This window comes from Callithrix jacchus, chromosome 5 (assembly GCF_049354715.1).
Source record: "Callithrix jacchus isolate 240 chromosome 5, calJac240_pri, whole genome shotgun sequence".
In the NCBI taxonomy this organism is placed as follows: Eukaryota; Metazoa; Chordata; class Mammalia; order Primates; family Cebidae; genus Callithrix; species Callithrix jacchus.
This window is the reverse complement of record NC_133506.1, coordinates 66,273,794-66,289,947: the sequence shown is the minus strand read 5'-3', so window position 1 is coordinate 66,289,947 and position 16,154 is coordinate 66,273,794. Positions and strand designations below refer to the sequence as shown.

The following is a 16,154-nucleotide window of genomic DNA, read 5'->3' as shown; positions in this document are numbered from 1 at the left end:
ATTGCACTCCAGCCTGGGTAACAAGAGCGAAACTCCGTCTCAAAAAAAAAAAAAAAAAAAGATAAAATCATCTTGCAACCACTTTTTAAGAGAAGTGGGAAGGCCAGGTGTGGTGGCTCACGCCTATAATCCCAACACTTTGGGAAGCCAAGGCGGGTGGGTCACTTGAGATCAGGAGTTCAACATCAGGCTGACCAACATGTCGAAACCTGCCTTTACCAAAAATATAAAAAATAGCCAGGCAGGGTGGTGCGCCAGCTACTTGGGAGGCTGAGGCAAGAGAATAGCTTGAACCAGGAGGCGGAGGTTGCAGTGAGCCAAGATCGTGCCACTGCACTCCAGCCTGGACAGCAAAGGGAGACTCCATCTTGGGGAAAAAAAAGAGGGACATGGGGAGGTAGGGAGGGCAATGACATATATTACAGATCATTGACAGCTCTATTTTATTTTATTGTTTTAGAGATGGGGTCTCACTTTGTTGCCCAGGCTAGAGTGCAGAGGTGCAGCCATAGTTCACTGCAGCCTCTGCCTCCTGCCTCTGCCTCCTGAGTAGTTGGGATTACAGGCAGGAGCCACAGCACCTGGCGTGTGAGCTGTGTTTAATAGTCAGAGGAGGGTCCCAGCTCTTGAGGTTCCTGAGAGGAAGGCAGAGCTGGGATGGACCTATGATTGCTTTCCACTGGCCCTCCCCAGCCTGCCGCCGGCCCCTCTGGGTGCAGAGCTGTCTGTGAGCCCCGAGTCCTTCATTTCTCTTGATTGAATCAGGCCTGGCTGACCCAGGCCCTGTGGCTCTGGGAGTCTGGCTGAGCTCCCAGGGGAAGAGGCCCTTGCCCAAAGCCAGGAGGCTCACAAGGGCAAATTCAATTGTGGGCGAGGCAGGAGCCATTAACCTGTCTGTGGAATGCGGCGCACCCCATCCTCTCTCCCTTCTGCCTGCCAGGCCCATGCGGGCTGCCTCTGCTGGGTCCCTGCTGCCTCTGCCTGTGTCCACCCACCTCTGCCACTCGGCGTCGCTCCATAGCTCTTATCGCCTGAGCCTCTAGGATCAGAGTGGATTTTGAGGTAAGAACAAATCTATGGGGAGTCGGCATTCCTGCCTTGGAGGCAATCTCAACCTGAGTCTGCCTTTGGGAGCTCTAATGGGGAGGAGGTCCTGAACACAGATGGCAGTCACTTGAGAAAAGAGTTTTGGGGTCTTGAGCACCTGGAACAGTCTGGGGCTGTGCTGTGGAGTTTCGCTCGTTACCTAGGCTGGAGTGCAATGGCGCGATCTCGGCTCACCGCAACCTCCGCCTCCTGGGTTCAAGCAATTCTCCTGCCTCAGCCTCCTGAGAAGCTGGGACTACAGGCGCGCGCCACCATGCCCAGCTAATTTTTGTATTTTTAGTAGAGACGGTGTTTCACCTTGTTGACCAGGATGGTCTCCATCTCTTGACCTTGTGATCCACCTGCCTCGGCCTCCCAAAGTGCTGGGTTTATAGGCATGAGCTATCACGCCCGGCCTGAAATGTGCTCATTTCAAAGACTTAGTATGAAAAAGAATAAAAATACCTCATGGATAATTTTACATTGATTGCATTTTGATATTGCACCATCATATTTTGAATACATTGGGTTAAATATAAAAATATTTTAGGCCCAGTCTGGTGCCTCACACCTGTAATTCCAGCACTTTGAGAAGCTGAAGTGAGAAGATTGCTTGAGTCCAGGAGTTTGAGGCTGGGCAACATAGCAAGAACCATCTCTGTAAAAATTTTAATAATTAGCAGCATGTTGGCATGTGCTTGTAGTCCCAGCTACACAGGAGGCTGAAGTGGGAGGATGGCTTCAGCCCAGGAAGTCAAGGACATAGGGAGTTATGGTCACACCTCTGTTCTCCAGCCTGGGTGACAGAGCAAAAACCTATCTCTAAAAAAAATTTATGGCTGGGCACGGTCGTAATCCCAGCACTTTGGGAGGCTGAGGTGGGCAGGCCACGAGGTCAGGAGTTCGAGGCCACCCTGACCAACATGGTGAAACCCCATCTCAACTAAAAATACAAAAATTAGCTGGGCTTGGTGGCAGGCGCCTGTAATCCTAGCTACTCAGGAGGCTGAGGCAGGAGAATCACTTGAACCTGGGAGACAGAGGTTGCAGTCAGCACAGATCGCGTCACTGCACTCCAGACTTGGTGACAGAGCAAGACTCTATCTCAAAAAAGAAAGGAAAAAAAAGTAAAAAGTAAAAAAAAAAAATTTTTTGAAATTAATTTCACCTGTTACAGTTTGCTTTTCTAATATGGCTACTAGAAAATCAAATGTGCCTGTGTCTGGCCCGAGCTTGTCTTGAGCGGGGAACACCGGCTCTGGGCGGGTCCATCTCCCTGGCCCCGTGGAGGAGGAACAGGGTGGGCGCGGGGCCTGAGTGGGTCTGGGTGACCTCAGTGGGTGTAGAGGAGAGTTGGCTCAAGGTAGAGGTGGTCTGGGGCCTCTCCCAGTTTGCTTTCCAGGTGAAGACACCTGGTCCCGCCAGGCCCCTGCTGCCCTCAGCGCTGACCCACATGTCCAGCCCACTCCCGTGGGAAGTCTGCGTCCCAGGACTCTCCGCCCTCGCCTGGGCTGCATCTAACACAAGGCCACATGCCTGTGGGGAGGACTATGGCTTCTGCCTTACCCCACACCAGAGAGGGATGGCTTGCTCTCTTCCCTGCTTCAGAGCCCAACACACCCTTTCAGGCTCCTCACTATAGCTCCGGCTTCCTGCTGGAAAACAGGGCAGGCCCGTGGGAGCTAACAAAGGGGCTGAGCCTCCTGCTCAGGTCAGCAGCCCCCCGCCCACCCCCCTGCTCCTCTGTGATGGCTCATTATTCCGGTATTCCCGGGAGACAGATGGAATTTTCCCCACCATCGCCTAATTACATTCCAGCTTGACGTGACACAGTGACGTGTGTCCAAGCCGCGCACGATGCCCAGGGCCACTGAGAGCAGAACGTGCTGAAAAAGTGTGCGGTGGGGATGTTTCCATCTTGAGGTGTGTGCTGAGCTGTTACCGGGGAGGCCCTGGAGCAAGACCCCCTCTCCGTCAAGACCCAGCCCCACCTGGTGAACTAACAGAACTGGGCCTAAGGCCACAGCTGCGCAGACAGAAGATGCTTCAAGTGGAAACTATGGAGGGAGGTGGTGCAGGAAAAGCGTTTCCTGAGGGCATGTCCCAGGGAGTGAGAGGATCCCGGCCCAGAATCCCAGGAGCAGCCTCACTTCCCTGGACAGGAGTTCCTCCCAGCATCAGTGGAGCACCTCAGCGTGCTCCTAGCCTAGGACAGCTGCCTTCTCCAGCTAGTGTGTCGCCCTCGGCATCCAGGGAGAAACCCTGGGGTGGGTAAGGGCACTCTGTCCTCTGCGGCCCTGTCTGTGTGGCCCCAGAGCCCAACACTGCCCCACCCGCTGATATAGCCACTGGTGTGATGCTGGTGTGGACGCTCCTGGAGGACACAGAGTCCTCTGCCCTCTGCTTCTCCCCAGGCCTGTTTCTGTCATCCTGGGATGAGAACGGAGCCGCTGCTGGTCCCGGCATTGCCGCCAGCACAGTGCTTCTCCACGGGGCCTTCCCAGTTTTGCCTCCACCCCCACTGCCCTCAGTGGCCCCTCCAAACCTCACCCCCTCCCTACCTCACCTCCAGGCCCAGCCCCCCACCTTCCCAGCTTCCTCACATGCCCCGACGGTGGGTCTCAGGCCCTCCTCCTCCCATCCCATGCTCTTGCCTCTAGATCTCAATTCAAAGGCTTTCAGGGTCCACGCAGGAAACGTAAGAGGCTGGGTGTGCAGGGAGGTGGCACAGGGGGCGCCCCAGAAGCCAGGACCCCCTGCAGGCCCCAGGCTCCTGCCTGCTCTCCTGAAGGAAGAGGGGACGCTGGGTTATCGACTCTTTGAATTTTGCCAGAGGCTGGGAATCAGGATTTTTGCATGCAATCGGGTGGCAGCAAATTCAACAAGAAAAAAACAAAACAAAACACTGTGGGCCAGCACAGCTCCACCTGCAGCCTGGATCCTGCCTGAGGCCAGCTTCGACAGCTGCCTTCCCCGCTAGTGCGGCCCCGCTGCCCAGCGCCTGCGCCTGCAGACTCTGCTCACTCTCCCCTTGAACAGCAAAACCCTGCCCAACGCAAACCTCCTTGCAGTCACCGCCTCACTTTCTTTTCTTCACAGGTACACTTCCTCCCTGGCCACTCTCCCCCTGCAAGCCCTACACGGGGAATCCCACCCCTTCTCCCAGGCAGCCATGCAGACCCTGCTGCTGCCCAAACCCAACACTTCCCAGGCTCTGTCTTTTTTTTTGTTTTTTTTGAAACCGAGTCTCTCTGTCATCCAGGCTGGAGTGCAGTGGTGCGAACTCAGCTCACTGCAACCTCCACCTCCCAGGTGCAGGTGATTCTCCTGCCTCCTTCCCAAGTAGCCGAGACTACAGGCACCCACCAGCAAGCCCAGCTTTTTAGTTTTTAGTAAAGATGGGGGTTTCACCATGTTGGCCAGGCTGGTCTCAACTCCTGACCTCAGGTGATCCACCCACCTCAGCCTCCCAAAGTGCTGGGATGACAGGCGTGAGCCACCTCGCCTGGCCTCCAGTCTCTGTCTTGCCTCAACTGCTGCTGAGGTCGAAGCCCCCTTGAAATCTCCCCCTCCCAGTTTCCCTGACACGACACTCACCCAGGACCACTCCAGCTTTCCTGGATGTTCCTTCTCAGCCATGGCATGGGCCCCTTTTCTTATTTTGCCCAAAGCCCATGGGGGCCACCGTGACCTGTGCATGTTCTGCTGGCTCCTGATTCCCCTCATCTCAGTACTCTGTTGATTCTGAGTCTGAACTGCTTTCTGCACACATCCCGTGCGATCTAGTGGACTCTTCCCCCTTGGCATTCCCCAAATGAAAAGCACCCCCTCCAAACCCTTTCCCTCTCCCTGGGCCACCTTCTTAGTGACTGCCACAGCTTCTGTCTTCCAGAAACCTGGGACGCTGCCTTCTTTTGAGTTGGGTTCTCCAAGCCCCATAGCCTGGGCCAGCCATCCTCTCTCCTGGTCAGCTGCCTCCTCACTCACCTCCTGCCTTCGCCCGGCCCCACTCCCTCTTCTCCATCTGAGAGGTTTTTTTGAAACTCAGCTCCCATGGTATCGCTCCCAATTTCTGTGGCCCTTCTTGCAGGAGGATTTCTGGCTCTGCCCTAAGCTGGGAGCCAACACTCCTCTGCAGTCAGGAGCCCCGTGTCCTCCTGACTGATGTTCTTGGCATCCCCTCTCCCTGGGACACCCCTCCTTCCTGCACCTACCTTCCTCATTGTACCTGCTCTTCAAACTTGGCACAGGCTAAAGGGGACTGTCCCCCTGTGGGGCTTACCCAGAACACTGTACATTAAACCTGGCCTCATAATTGTCAGTTTGCATGTAGGTATCTATTGCTGAGTGACAGACTAGAGGCACAAATGGACAGCACCAAGCCACACATAAAAATAGAAGTCTGACCCACGGTCGGCAGCAACCTGCCCAGGAAACCAACCCATGATCCACAGCAACCAGCCCAGGAAGCCAATCCACTGAGTAGAGTCAGAGTCATTGGGAGCGGGACCACGGGACCACAATCTCTACAAACAAGCCAAGAAGCCAAACATGACCCCGCCACATTATGCCCAAAACAGCTAGGACTGGATTAGTCCCCCTCATCTGTGTCCCTACCTCCAACTTTGGACCAAGCAAAGAGAAAGCCAAATATGCTCCCCTAGCCAGTCACACTGGGCGACCTGCTTCCCCTTGTGATCCTCTAGCTTCCCTATGCAAACAGCCTCCAATCAGGGTGTGCTTGAAGCGTTCCCAGTTTCCTCTATAATAAAATCTGCCACTCCTCTGCCTGCCTCAACTCTGTGCCAAGATTTGAGTGAGGTGGCTGGCTCCCATGCTAGGACACCTCTGAATAAATAGCCTTTACCCGTCCTCATTTGGTTGGTCTTCATTTATTTCCATATGTGTAACAAACCACACTGAACATCAGGGCTTAAAACAAAACCATTTCTTACTATAATAGTCCTGCTCATGCTCTCATGAGTCTGTGGGTCAAAAAGGCTCAGCAGGATGGTTCTTCTGTTGTTCTCACTCTGGCTGTCTCACGTGGTTGCAGGCAGATGGCGGCAGGGGCTGGAGTCATTTGGGGACTGAGTTATTATGATGTGAAGACACCTGAGCCTCTCCCTCTCTCTCCAGGTAGCCTCAGGATTTCTCCTTTTTTTTGAGAAGGAGTTTTTGCTCTGTCATCCAGGCTGGAGTGCAATGGTGCAATCTCAATTCACTGCAACCTCTGCCTCCTGGGTGCAAGCAATTCTCACACCTCAGCCTCCCAAGTATCTGGGATTACAGGCACGCACCACCATGCCCGGCTAATTTTCTGTATTTGGTAGAGATGGGGTTTCACCATGTTGGTCATGCTGTCTCGAACTCCTGACCTCAGGTGATCCAGCCGCCTCGGCCTCCCAAAGTGCTACTGGGATTACAGGTGTGAGCCACAACACCCAGCCAGGATTTCTCCTCTTAATGTGATCTCTGTGGGCAATCCCTCCGGCAAGGTAGCTGGACTTTTTGCGTGTTAGGAGCAGAGCTCCTAAAATTACAGAGTGAAGCTGCCAGCCTTCATAAGCCTTAGGACCAGAACTCACACAGCCTTACTTCCACCGCATTCTACCAGTTAGCTCCAGCCACACAGCCAGCCCAGATTCCAGGCGGGAAGGGGCCCTCATGAGACAGGCGTGGCAGGAGGGATGGGGGCCATCTTTGGGGATTGGCCATGACACAGCCTCCTTCCCTGCGGACACTGTGTTTTTCGTCTCTGTGCCCTTGGCATCTAGCAGGGGCCTGTCAGATCCAGTGCTCAGCAACCCCTGATAACCGAGGGAATGGAGGGAAGGACGGTGGATCCAACAGATGGACAGAAGGGCTGTAAGCTGGCTCCCCTGCCCCCAGGCCCCCATTGCGTTCAGTTCACATCAACACTGCTCTCTGCTGCCTAACGCTCCTCTATTTTTAAACCTCTCAAGCAGTGAGTGGTGCTTAACATTTTTTGAATCAGGGACCCCTTAAGGAATCTCATGAAAGCTGTAGGAGACCCTCTCCCCAGAGAAGTGAGCCTACACATAACCACTCACACTTTCGCAGCGTACTAGTGACAGCTGCCCTTGAGTGAGAGCTCAACAAGTGGCAGCGACTGTGGAGGCGCATCACACCCAGTACTTGACCTTGTACCAAACACACTGCAGGGCAGACACGGCAAACTTAGTACAGTTTGGCTCTGAGTCCCCACCCAGATCTTAACCCTTATTGTAATTTTTATGTATCAGGGTGGGGGGGTGATTGGATCACGGGGGCGGTTCCCTCATGCTGATCTCATGATAGTGAGTTCTCATGAGATCCGATGGTTTATACACGTTTGACAGTTCCTCCTTCACGTGCTCTCGCTCCAGTAGCCTTGTGAAGAAGGATGTGTTTGCTTCCCCCTTCTGCCATGACTGTAAGTTTTTTGAGACCTCCCCAGTCATGCAGAACTGTGGGTCAACTAAACTTCTTTGCTTTATAAATCACCCAGTCTCGAGTATTTCCTAATAGCAGTGTGGAAATGGGCCAGTACACTACTACTCAGTTCACTTTCATAGATGAGGAAGCAGAGGCTCAAAGAGGTGAAGGAACAACTACGAAGAGGCAGAACCCAGACTCCGAGGAAGGTCTGACCACAAAGCCACGCACTTGGCCAGGAATCGCAGTTCAACCCTGTCATCCCAGCACTTCAGGAGGCCGAGGTGGGAGGACTGCTTGAGCCCAGGAGTTGGAGACCAGCTTGGGCAACATATGGAGACCCCGTCTCTACAAAAAGATGTAAACATTAGCCGGGCATGGTGACATACACCTGTAGTCCCAGCTACTTGGGAGGCTGAGGTGGGAAGATCACTTGGGCCCAGCAGGTCAAGGCTGCAGTGAAGTGATCACACCATGGCACTCCAGCAAGAGCAAGATCCTGTCTCAAAAAATCAAGTAAAATAGGCCAGGTGAGGTGGCCTGAGCCTGTAATCCCAGCACGGTCAGAGGCTGAGATGGGTGGATCACAAGGTCAGGAGTTTAAAACCAGCCTGGCCAACGTGGTGAAACCCCATCTCTACTAAAAATACAAAAATTATCCAGGTGTGGTGGCACGCGCCTGTGGTCCCAGCTACTCCGGAGGCTGAGGCAGGAGAATCTCTTGAACCTGGGAGGTGGAGGTTGCAGAGAGCCACAATTGCATCACTGCACTTCAGCCTGGGTAACAGAGCAAGACTCCATCTCAAAAATAATAAATAAATAAGTAAATAAAGTAAAATAAAAGCCCTCTCTAAGTGTTCCCACAGTCCTACTCCCTGCTGGGCTTCAAGGCCCTGAAGAAGCCAGAGTCATAACTATGCCCCACATGAGACTTCTGGCTGCTGTCAAACCACACCTTCTGCTCCCTTCAGCCTGGCCACCCTTGACTCTTCCCACTTTGTGGTCCCTCCCCTGAAACGGCCTCTCTCCCCTCTGTCTCCATCCGAAGGTCAAGTCTCCCTTCTCCCTGGAGACTTCCCCACCCTGGCCTCCCCCAACTCATGCCTGTGTTCCCGCCTGGCCTGCCTGGAGTTCTCATAATTTCCTGAGTAAATGTTAACTTCCCAGATCAGCAGGAAGCCCTTGAGAGCAGAGACCCATCGTCCACGTCTTTCTCACCTTCCAGACAGGCACTGGCACCCACACTAACTGTTCCCAGACTTCTCCACAGGCCCAATGTCTCTGCGATTCTTTTGTTTCCTGAATCCTCAGCCCCCAAAACCAAATGACACAGAGAGGGCCTGGCTGGAACGGGACCTGCCTCCTCTCTGCAGATGGAGCAGCCTCCGAAATGAAATGCGGCATCAGAACCCAATCGAGTCCAACCCCCACCTGCTGCTCCAGCGGGGATATCAAGTGTCATCTGTTTCTTTCTTTTACATTCTCAGAGGATACCATGTTGCAGGAAATCTGAGGATGCTTTCTTTCCCAATAGCAATAAAGATTAGGCCGGCCGCAGCAGCTCATGCTCGTCATCCCAGCACTTTGGGAGGCTGAGGCAGGCGCATCACTTGAGGTCAGGAGTTCGAGACCAGCTTGGCCAACATGGCAAAACCCCATCTCTACCAAAAATACAAAAAAATTAGCTGGGCGTGGTGGCAAACACTTGTAATCCCAGCTACTTGGGAGGCTGAGGCAGGAGAATCGCTTGAGCCTGGGGGGCTGAGGTTGCAATGAGCACAGATCTCACCATTGCACTCCAGACTGGGCGACAAGAGCAAAATTCTGTCTAAAAAAAAAAAAAGACCCAAAAGCACGGACATGTATGAGTAGGATGGACAGCTTCTACAGAGATCACAGGACAAAATAAATCCCAGCTTCTTAAAGTTCCCCAGGATACTGCTGCCCTGGTATCCTCCACCCAAACCAGGCCCCTGGTCAGCAATGCCCAGCTAATGAGCAGAAAGCAGAAAGTAGGGTAGGAGACTGCCGTTGGTCCAAGGACAGAGGTGACTGACCAGTCCCGTCCCCACCATTTCTGTCTCTGAGGGCTGGCCCAAGCCCCTCCTGTTACCTTGAGGGTCAAGGTTACACTCTGCATACAATGATACATTGAATTAAAAAGAGCAATAGTTGGGGGGAGGAGGTTAAGTTTAGTTCTCATTCCCATCACACATGGAAACTGTTTAACATTAAAGCTTTTCAGCTTGGGCAACAGGGTGAATCTCCATCTTTACAAATACAAAAAATTAGCCAGACATGGGGCTTGGCACAGTGGCTCACATCTGTAATCTGAGCACTTTGGGAGGCTGAGGTGGGCAGATCACAAGGTCAGGAGTTCGAGACCAGCCTGGCCAACATGGTGAAACCCTGTCTCCACTAAAAATATAAAAAAATTTGCTGCACACACTTATAATCCCAGCTACTTGGGAGGCCAAGGCAGGAGAATTGCTTGAACCTGGGAGGTGGAGGCTACAGTGAGCCGAGATCATGCCACTTCACTTCAGCCTACACAACATAGCAAGACTCCATCTCAAAAAAAAAAAAAAAAAATAGCCAGCCAGGCGAGGTGGCTCACGCCTGTAATCCCAGCACTTTGGGAGGTCAAGGTGGGTGGATCATGAGGTAAAGAGATCAAGACCATCCTGGTCAACATGGTGAAACCCCGTCTCTACTAAAAATACAAAAAAATTAGCCGGGCATGGTGGCGTGTGCCTGTAGTCCCAGCTACTCAGGAGGCTGAGGCAGGAGAACTGCCTGAACCCAGGAGGCGGAGGTTTCGGTGAGCCGAGATCGCACCATTGCACTCCAGCCTGGATAACGAGAGCGAAACTCTGTCTCAAAAAAAAAAAAAAAAAAAAAGCCAGACACAGTGGTCTGTGTCTGTAGCCCCAGCAACTTGTCTATAGTTCCAGTTGAGATCTGGATGGGGACACAGAGCTGCTGTAATCCCAGCTGCAGAGGTGGGAGGATCGCTTGAGCCCAGTAGGTGGAGGTTGCGGTGAGCTGAGATCGCACCACTGCGCTCCAGCCTGGGCAACAGAGTCAGACTGTCTCAAAAACAAACCCTTCATTTTACAGATGAGAGGGAACCAAAGCTTAGAGCAGTCAGTGACTTGTCCAGGACCATGGTGTCAGTTGAGTGTCACTAGGCAATCTGAGGAGAGTTTAATAAGGGGACAACTGACAAAAGTGTGGGTGAGGCCTGGGGCGTCCGCCGGGACAGTAAATAACAGGCCAGGAACCACTGGGGTCAGGGGCAGAGAAAGGGACTAGAAATGACGGAAATGAGAATCCAAACAGAGGCACCAGGTGGAGACGGGCTCTGACCGGAGCCAGACTGCTCAGGGGCAGTGCCAGCCTGTAGGGCACAGAGTAGGTGCCCAGCGGTCACTCTCCTCCTCACTCTCCCCTCTCCCTCTCTCACCTGCCTCAGTCTCCCACTGGCTGGATCTGAAGGCAGAGGGCAAGGGCCCACTGGTGGCATCAGCACAGGTCACCTTCCCAGGCCTGGCGGTGACGGAGGGGCACTGGGATCCTGCACCTTCGCTAGCTGGGAAGGAGCCAGCCTGCATTCACACTGAGGCTCACTCTGCTCAGTGTAGCCCCTCCACTACCATCCTTCCACGGGGTAGAAGCCAGGGGCCCCCACTGCCCTGAGAGTCGGCACCTGCGGCAATCCCACCTATGGCGATCCAGCTCCTACCTTGCTCTCCTCACAGTTCTGACCCCAACATAGACTTTCTAGTTTTGAGAGAAGACATGTCACACGAGACTGAGGACATCCCCAGCAGAGAGAAGCTGTTCTACGACTCACCTAAAAGTCTCTTATGGCTGGGCGTGGTGGCTCACGCCTGTAATCCAAGCACTTTGGAGGCCAAGGTGGGCAGATCACCTGAGGTTGGGAGTTCAAGATCAGCCTGACGAACATGGTGAAACCCCATCTTTAAAAAATAAATATATAAATAATATAAAGCCTCTTACTAGCGTCTTTACCTACAAGGCCCCAAACACCCACATAGAAATTGGTCTTTCCGGGGTGGGGAGTTGGGGAGAGATAGCATGGGGAGAAATGCCAGATATAGGTGAAGGGGAGGAAGGCAGCAAATTACGCTGCCATGTGTGTACCTATGCAACAATCTTGCATGCTCTTCACATGTACCCCAAAATCTAGAATGCAATAAAAAATAATAGTAAAAAAAAAGAAATTGGTCTCTCCAACCCTGACTGGCTCCTTGCTTGGGGTAAGTGAAAGGGTTTCATCAAAGATGTGGTCCGAGACTCTGCAGCTCAGAGCAGAGTTTTGGGTAGCCAGCCGCGGTGGCTCACACTTGTCATCCCAGCACTTTGGGAGACTGAGGCAGGTGGATCACTTGAGGTCAGGAGTTTGAGACCATCCTGGCCAACATGTTGAAACCCTGTCTCTACTAAAAATACAAAAATGAGCCAGGTGTGGTGGCGGGTGCCTGTAATCCCAGCTATTTGAGAGGCTAAGGCAGGAGAATCGCTTGACCTCAGGAGGTGGAGGTTGCCGTAAGCCGAGATTGTAGCACTGCGCCACTCCAGCCTTTGAGACAGTGCAAGACTCTGTGTCAAAAAAAAAAAAAAAAAAAAAGAAAAGAAAGAAAGAAGGAAAGAAAGCAAGTAAGCTTTGGTGGAAGGAGGACTGGGCTGCACCCTCATGACAGGAGGCTCAAGACAAGCTAAGGCCGCATCATCTCACTGAACCCTGCACCGTTTGCAGATTTACTGAATCGAGAGCCAATTCTGACAGTTTCCTTCAAGCCGATCTACCTCACAGGTGTGTGAAATTTGTTTGAGATAAAGAAAGCCATTACAGAGACAGCACAATCTCCAAAGCCCACCTCTGAGACCAGAATAAATAAAAACAGTAGTCTGTACAAACGTGCAGTTAAGTTTCCAGATAGTTGGAAGCCATGAGAAACAACATCCCTGCAAAGAAAAGGTCTTTAAGGCAATTTTCTTGAATTCTGTTCAGCACTTGCTCAAAATGCCTTTTAAAAATAACCTAAGATTTTCTTCCCTCTCCAAATGTACCCTTGTTCTTTCTCTTTCAGGTGAGAATGAGCCAGCTCTGGAGTGAGAAGTGCAGTCACTCATTTTGATGGGAATGATAGACTATATTCCCAGAAGGGATAATTGCAATGCCAAACAGAAGCCCCTGCCCAGGCCTACAGGAGTCTTGCTGAGGCCCAGGGAGGCCCAGGGGCAAGGGGCTGGCCCCAGGGGTCTTCAGTCACCCCTAGATGGTCATGGTTCCAGGCTGGGCACAGTGGCTCATACCTGTAATCCCAGCACTTTGGGAGGCTGAGGCGGGTGGATCACCTGAGGTCAGGAGTTCGAGACCAGCCTGACCAACGTGGAGAAACCCTGTCTCTACTAAAAATGCAAAGTTAGCCAGGCGTGGTGGCACATGCCTGTAATCCCAGCTACTTGGGAAGCTGAGGCAGGAAAATCACTTGAACCCAGGTTGTGGTGAGCCAAGATTGTGCCATTGCACTCCAGCCTGGGCAACAAGAGCAAAACTCCATCTCAAAAGAGGAAGAGGAAGAAGAAGAAAGAAGAAAGAAGAAAGAAGAAGAAGAAGAAGGGGAGGAGGAGGAGGAAGAAGGTGGTCAAGGTTCTCTCTGAAGAGGTGTCCACTTACAGCCTCACCTGGGTTCAAATAATGGACACTTTCCCCTGATGGAGATTTGATTCTCTGTGAGAAGTCTCAGTTTCTTTCTGTTTTTCTTTCTTTTTTTTTGAAATGGAATCTCACTCTAGCTCAGGCTGGAGTGCAGTGGCGCAATCTCGGCTCACTGCAACCTCCACCTCCCGGGTCCCAGTCCAGTTCAAGCAATTCTCCTGCCTCAGCCTCCCAAGTAGCTGGGATTACAGACAGGTGCCACCATGCCCAGGTGATTTTTTTTTTTTTTTTTTTTTTCGAGACAGAGTCTCACTCTGTCATCCAGGCTGGAGTGCAGTGGTGTGATCTCAGCTCACTGCAACCTCCACCTCTTGGGTTCAAGAGATTTTTCTGCCTCAGCCTCCCAAGTAGCTGGGATTACAGGTGCATGTCACCATGTCTGGCTAATTTTCATATTTTTAGTAGAGATGGGGTTTCACCATACTGGCCAGTCTGGTCTTGAACTCCTGACCTCGTGATCGACCCTCCTCTCCCTCCCAAAGTGCTGGGATTACAGGTGTGAGCCACCGCACCTGGCAGAAGTCTCAGTTTCACTGTAAGGTTTGCTAAGGATGAAAGGATCTTCTCTCAGCATGAGGCTGAGGGAGTTACAAAGAGGTTTAAGATAGTGCTGGTGCTGCAGACGGGGAAACAGAACCCATACCTGGCCCTGCCACTCAGCAGCAGTGTGACTTTGGGCAGGTGGCTTGGCCTCCTGGTGCCTCAGTTTCTGAGCTAAAGTAGGGTACTTCCCAGGGCTGTTGGAAGGCTGTGCAGTTTGTCTGAGTACCTAGTTACAGTCCCTGAATCTGGGCAAAAACCACTGCAGTTGGGGCTAACTAAAACCATTGCCTCAATGCTGGAAAAAGACCCCCGCCCAGTCCCCAGGGCAGGAAGCCAGGGGCGACACCGTCCAGAGACAGCACCGGCCATGGTTCAAGCCCAGCATTCTGGTGGAACTTGGTTCAGACTCAACTTGTCATTCAGCATCTATGTGCTCCTGACCAGAGCCCTTAGCTTCTCTGAACCTCAGCATCTGTATCTGCAAAATGGGAGAGCAAATGAGCCAGTCCATGTACAGTGCTTAGCTAGTGCCTGGCACTGAGTAAGTGCTTAATACGCAGTTACTTTGTTATCATTATGGCTCTCTCAGATCAGACTGTGTGCTACAATTTAATCACATTTTGTTTCTTTGTATTTATTTTTACAGTCACTTTCTATTTATGGCAAGTGATAGCTACTGTCTCTCCACTTAAAGATGCTTTATCAAGTTTCGTTTTAAGGTACATTTATCTAAGTGAAAATGGGTCAATCCACGGAAGAAAACAGAAGTGCGGGAATAGTGCAGGTGTGCACAGATGGGTGAGACGCTGGGAAGGTGCGAGGCAGAGTCTGGAGTCTAGGGAACACCCAGGAAATAGAAAGGCAGAGTCAGGCCCAAGGGCGCCCCACACCCACCCCAAGGTCGTTCCACCCCAAGGTAGTTCTGAGGCCGGCAGCAGTGCTGGTGACCCCGTTGACCTTGGAGCCTGCCCTTCCCCACCTTCGGGGTTCTCCCTGGACCCACCACCTTGTCTCAGGCGGAAGTCCCCACCCCCGCTGATGACTGTCCCCAAACAAAAGCGGGGTGGAGAGCCGCCCACTGCCCCCTGCCCGCCCGCCTGAGGTGTCTGGGACCCAGGAGTGACCTGCACCTGCCGCTGGGAGTCCTGGGGCGGCTAGAGCCCGCGAGGCCTGGGGCTGGGGGAGGGGAGCGGTAAGTGGGGGCGGGAGGAGGTCCCTCTGCGGAGGGAAACCAGTGCCCTCAGTCCCCAGCTTCTGAGGAGAGACTTCTGAGCAGCAGATAAAATCCCCTCCTGGCCCTCACCGAGGTGTTACTACGCTGTCCAGTTGCCTGGCAACCGCGCAGGCGTGTGATAGGGCGAGCGGCGTTCCCGGGAGCCAACCAGAATCCCGCACCCTGCACCCCGCATCCGGCAGCCCCACCCTCATTCTGCACCTCACACCCCGCATCCTGCACCCCGCACCGGCGCGCACCGCAGCCCTCCAGCGGCCCCGCCTCCTGCGCCCTGCCTATGGGGTCAAGGTTGGGGCGGCTGCCAGGCCCTGCTGGCTGCATTTAACCCCACTGCTCCTGCCGCCTCTGCAGTCTCCAGGCGTCTCTTCACCGGCCTCGAAATCAGTGACCAAGAGCCCCGACCCGTGCAGGCCGGCCTCCAGGTTCCCCACCCCACCAGGACCCAAAGCCAGCACTTCAGGGGAACCCAAGAATGGAGACCAGAGGCACCTCCCTCTCCAGGACCTGGGCTCTCCTTTGGCCCACACAGACACCTTCTCCTGTTCCCAGAGCAGGGAGGGGCTCATGGAGCAGACGCCTTCCGAGGAGAGGCGTGGCGGATTTCTGCAGCAGCCACCCAGGCGGAAGCTCCAGGTGGGCTCTCCGCGGCCGCCTGGCAACAGCGGAGGACAGTGGCTAACGCTCTTACTTGGAATTAGGCCTGCATCTGGATTCCCGCCAGTGACTGTAACCTTGAGCTAGCCTTGCAGCCTCTCAGTTTGCTCATCCAGCAAATGGGGAGCAGGGAGGGGGTGGACCCACCTTATAAGGCTGCTGTGCGGATTCAGTGAAGTAGTGCACGTAGAACATGAGCACTGTGCTCATCAGCAAATAGCCCCCCACGAAACTCAGAGAAAGAAATGGTTCCACTGGGAGCTGGAAGCTGTTGCCCTCAGGCTCAGTCAGTGTGTTGCTGGGGAAATTCCACCACAGTGTCCAAGCTCCCCACCACACCCCACTTCCAGTAACCTGTGCAGGTGACCTCTCAGAGGTGGGGGCTGGAGAAGGGCAGTGGGCTCCCTGGCTTCCCCACGTGGTAATCATGCCCGGCCAGCAGAAGGTATG

At 53.3% G+C, this 16,154-nt stretch overlaps 1 protein-coding gene across 4 annotated transcripts in view; it reads right to left on the bottom strand.

The window, feature by feature from the left end:
* Nucleotides 1–16,154, bottom strand: part of RTN4RL1 (reticulon 4 receptor like 1) — a 91,334-nt gene that overhangs the window by 31,029 nt on the left and 44,151 nt on the right. The window contains exons 1-3 of one of the 4 annotated variants that reach the window (XR_013535423.1): nt 14,941–15,133; nt 11,381–11,507; nt 6,023–6,159 (exon numbers count right to left, since the gene is read on the bottom strand). The exons of 1 other annotated variant lie outside the window; for it this stretch is intronic. The gene's annotated coding sequence lies outside the window, so the exon portion shown is untranslated. Of the gene's footprint in view, nt 1–6,022; nt 6,160–11,380; nt 11,508–14,940; nt 15,134–16,154 lie in introns of those variants that run through there. 2 more of the 4 variants (XR_013535424.1, XM_054255598.2) reach the window with 2 other exon arrangements.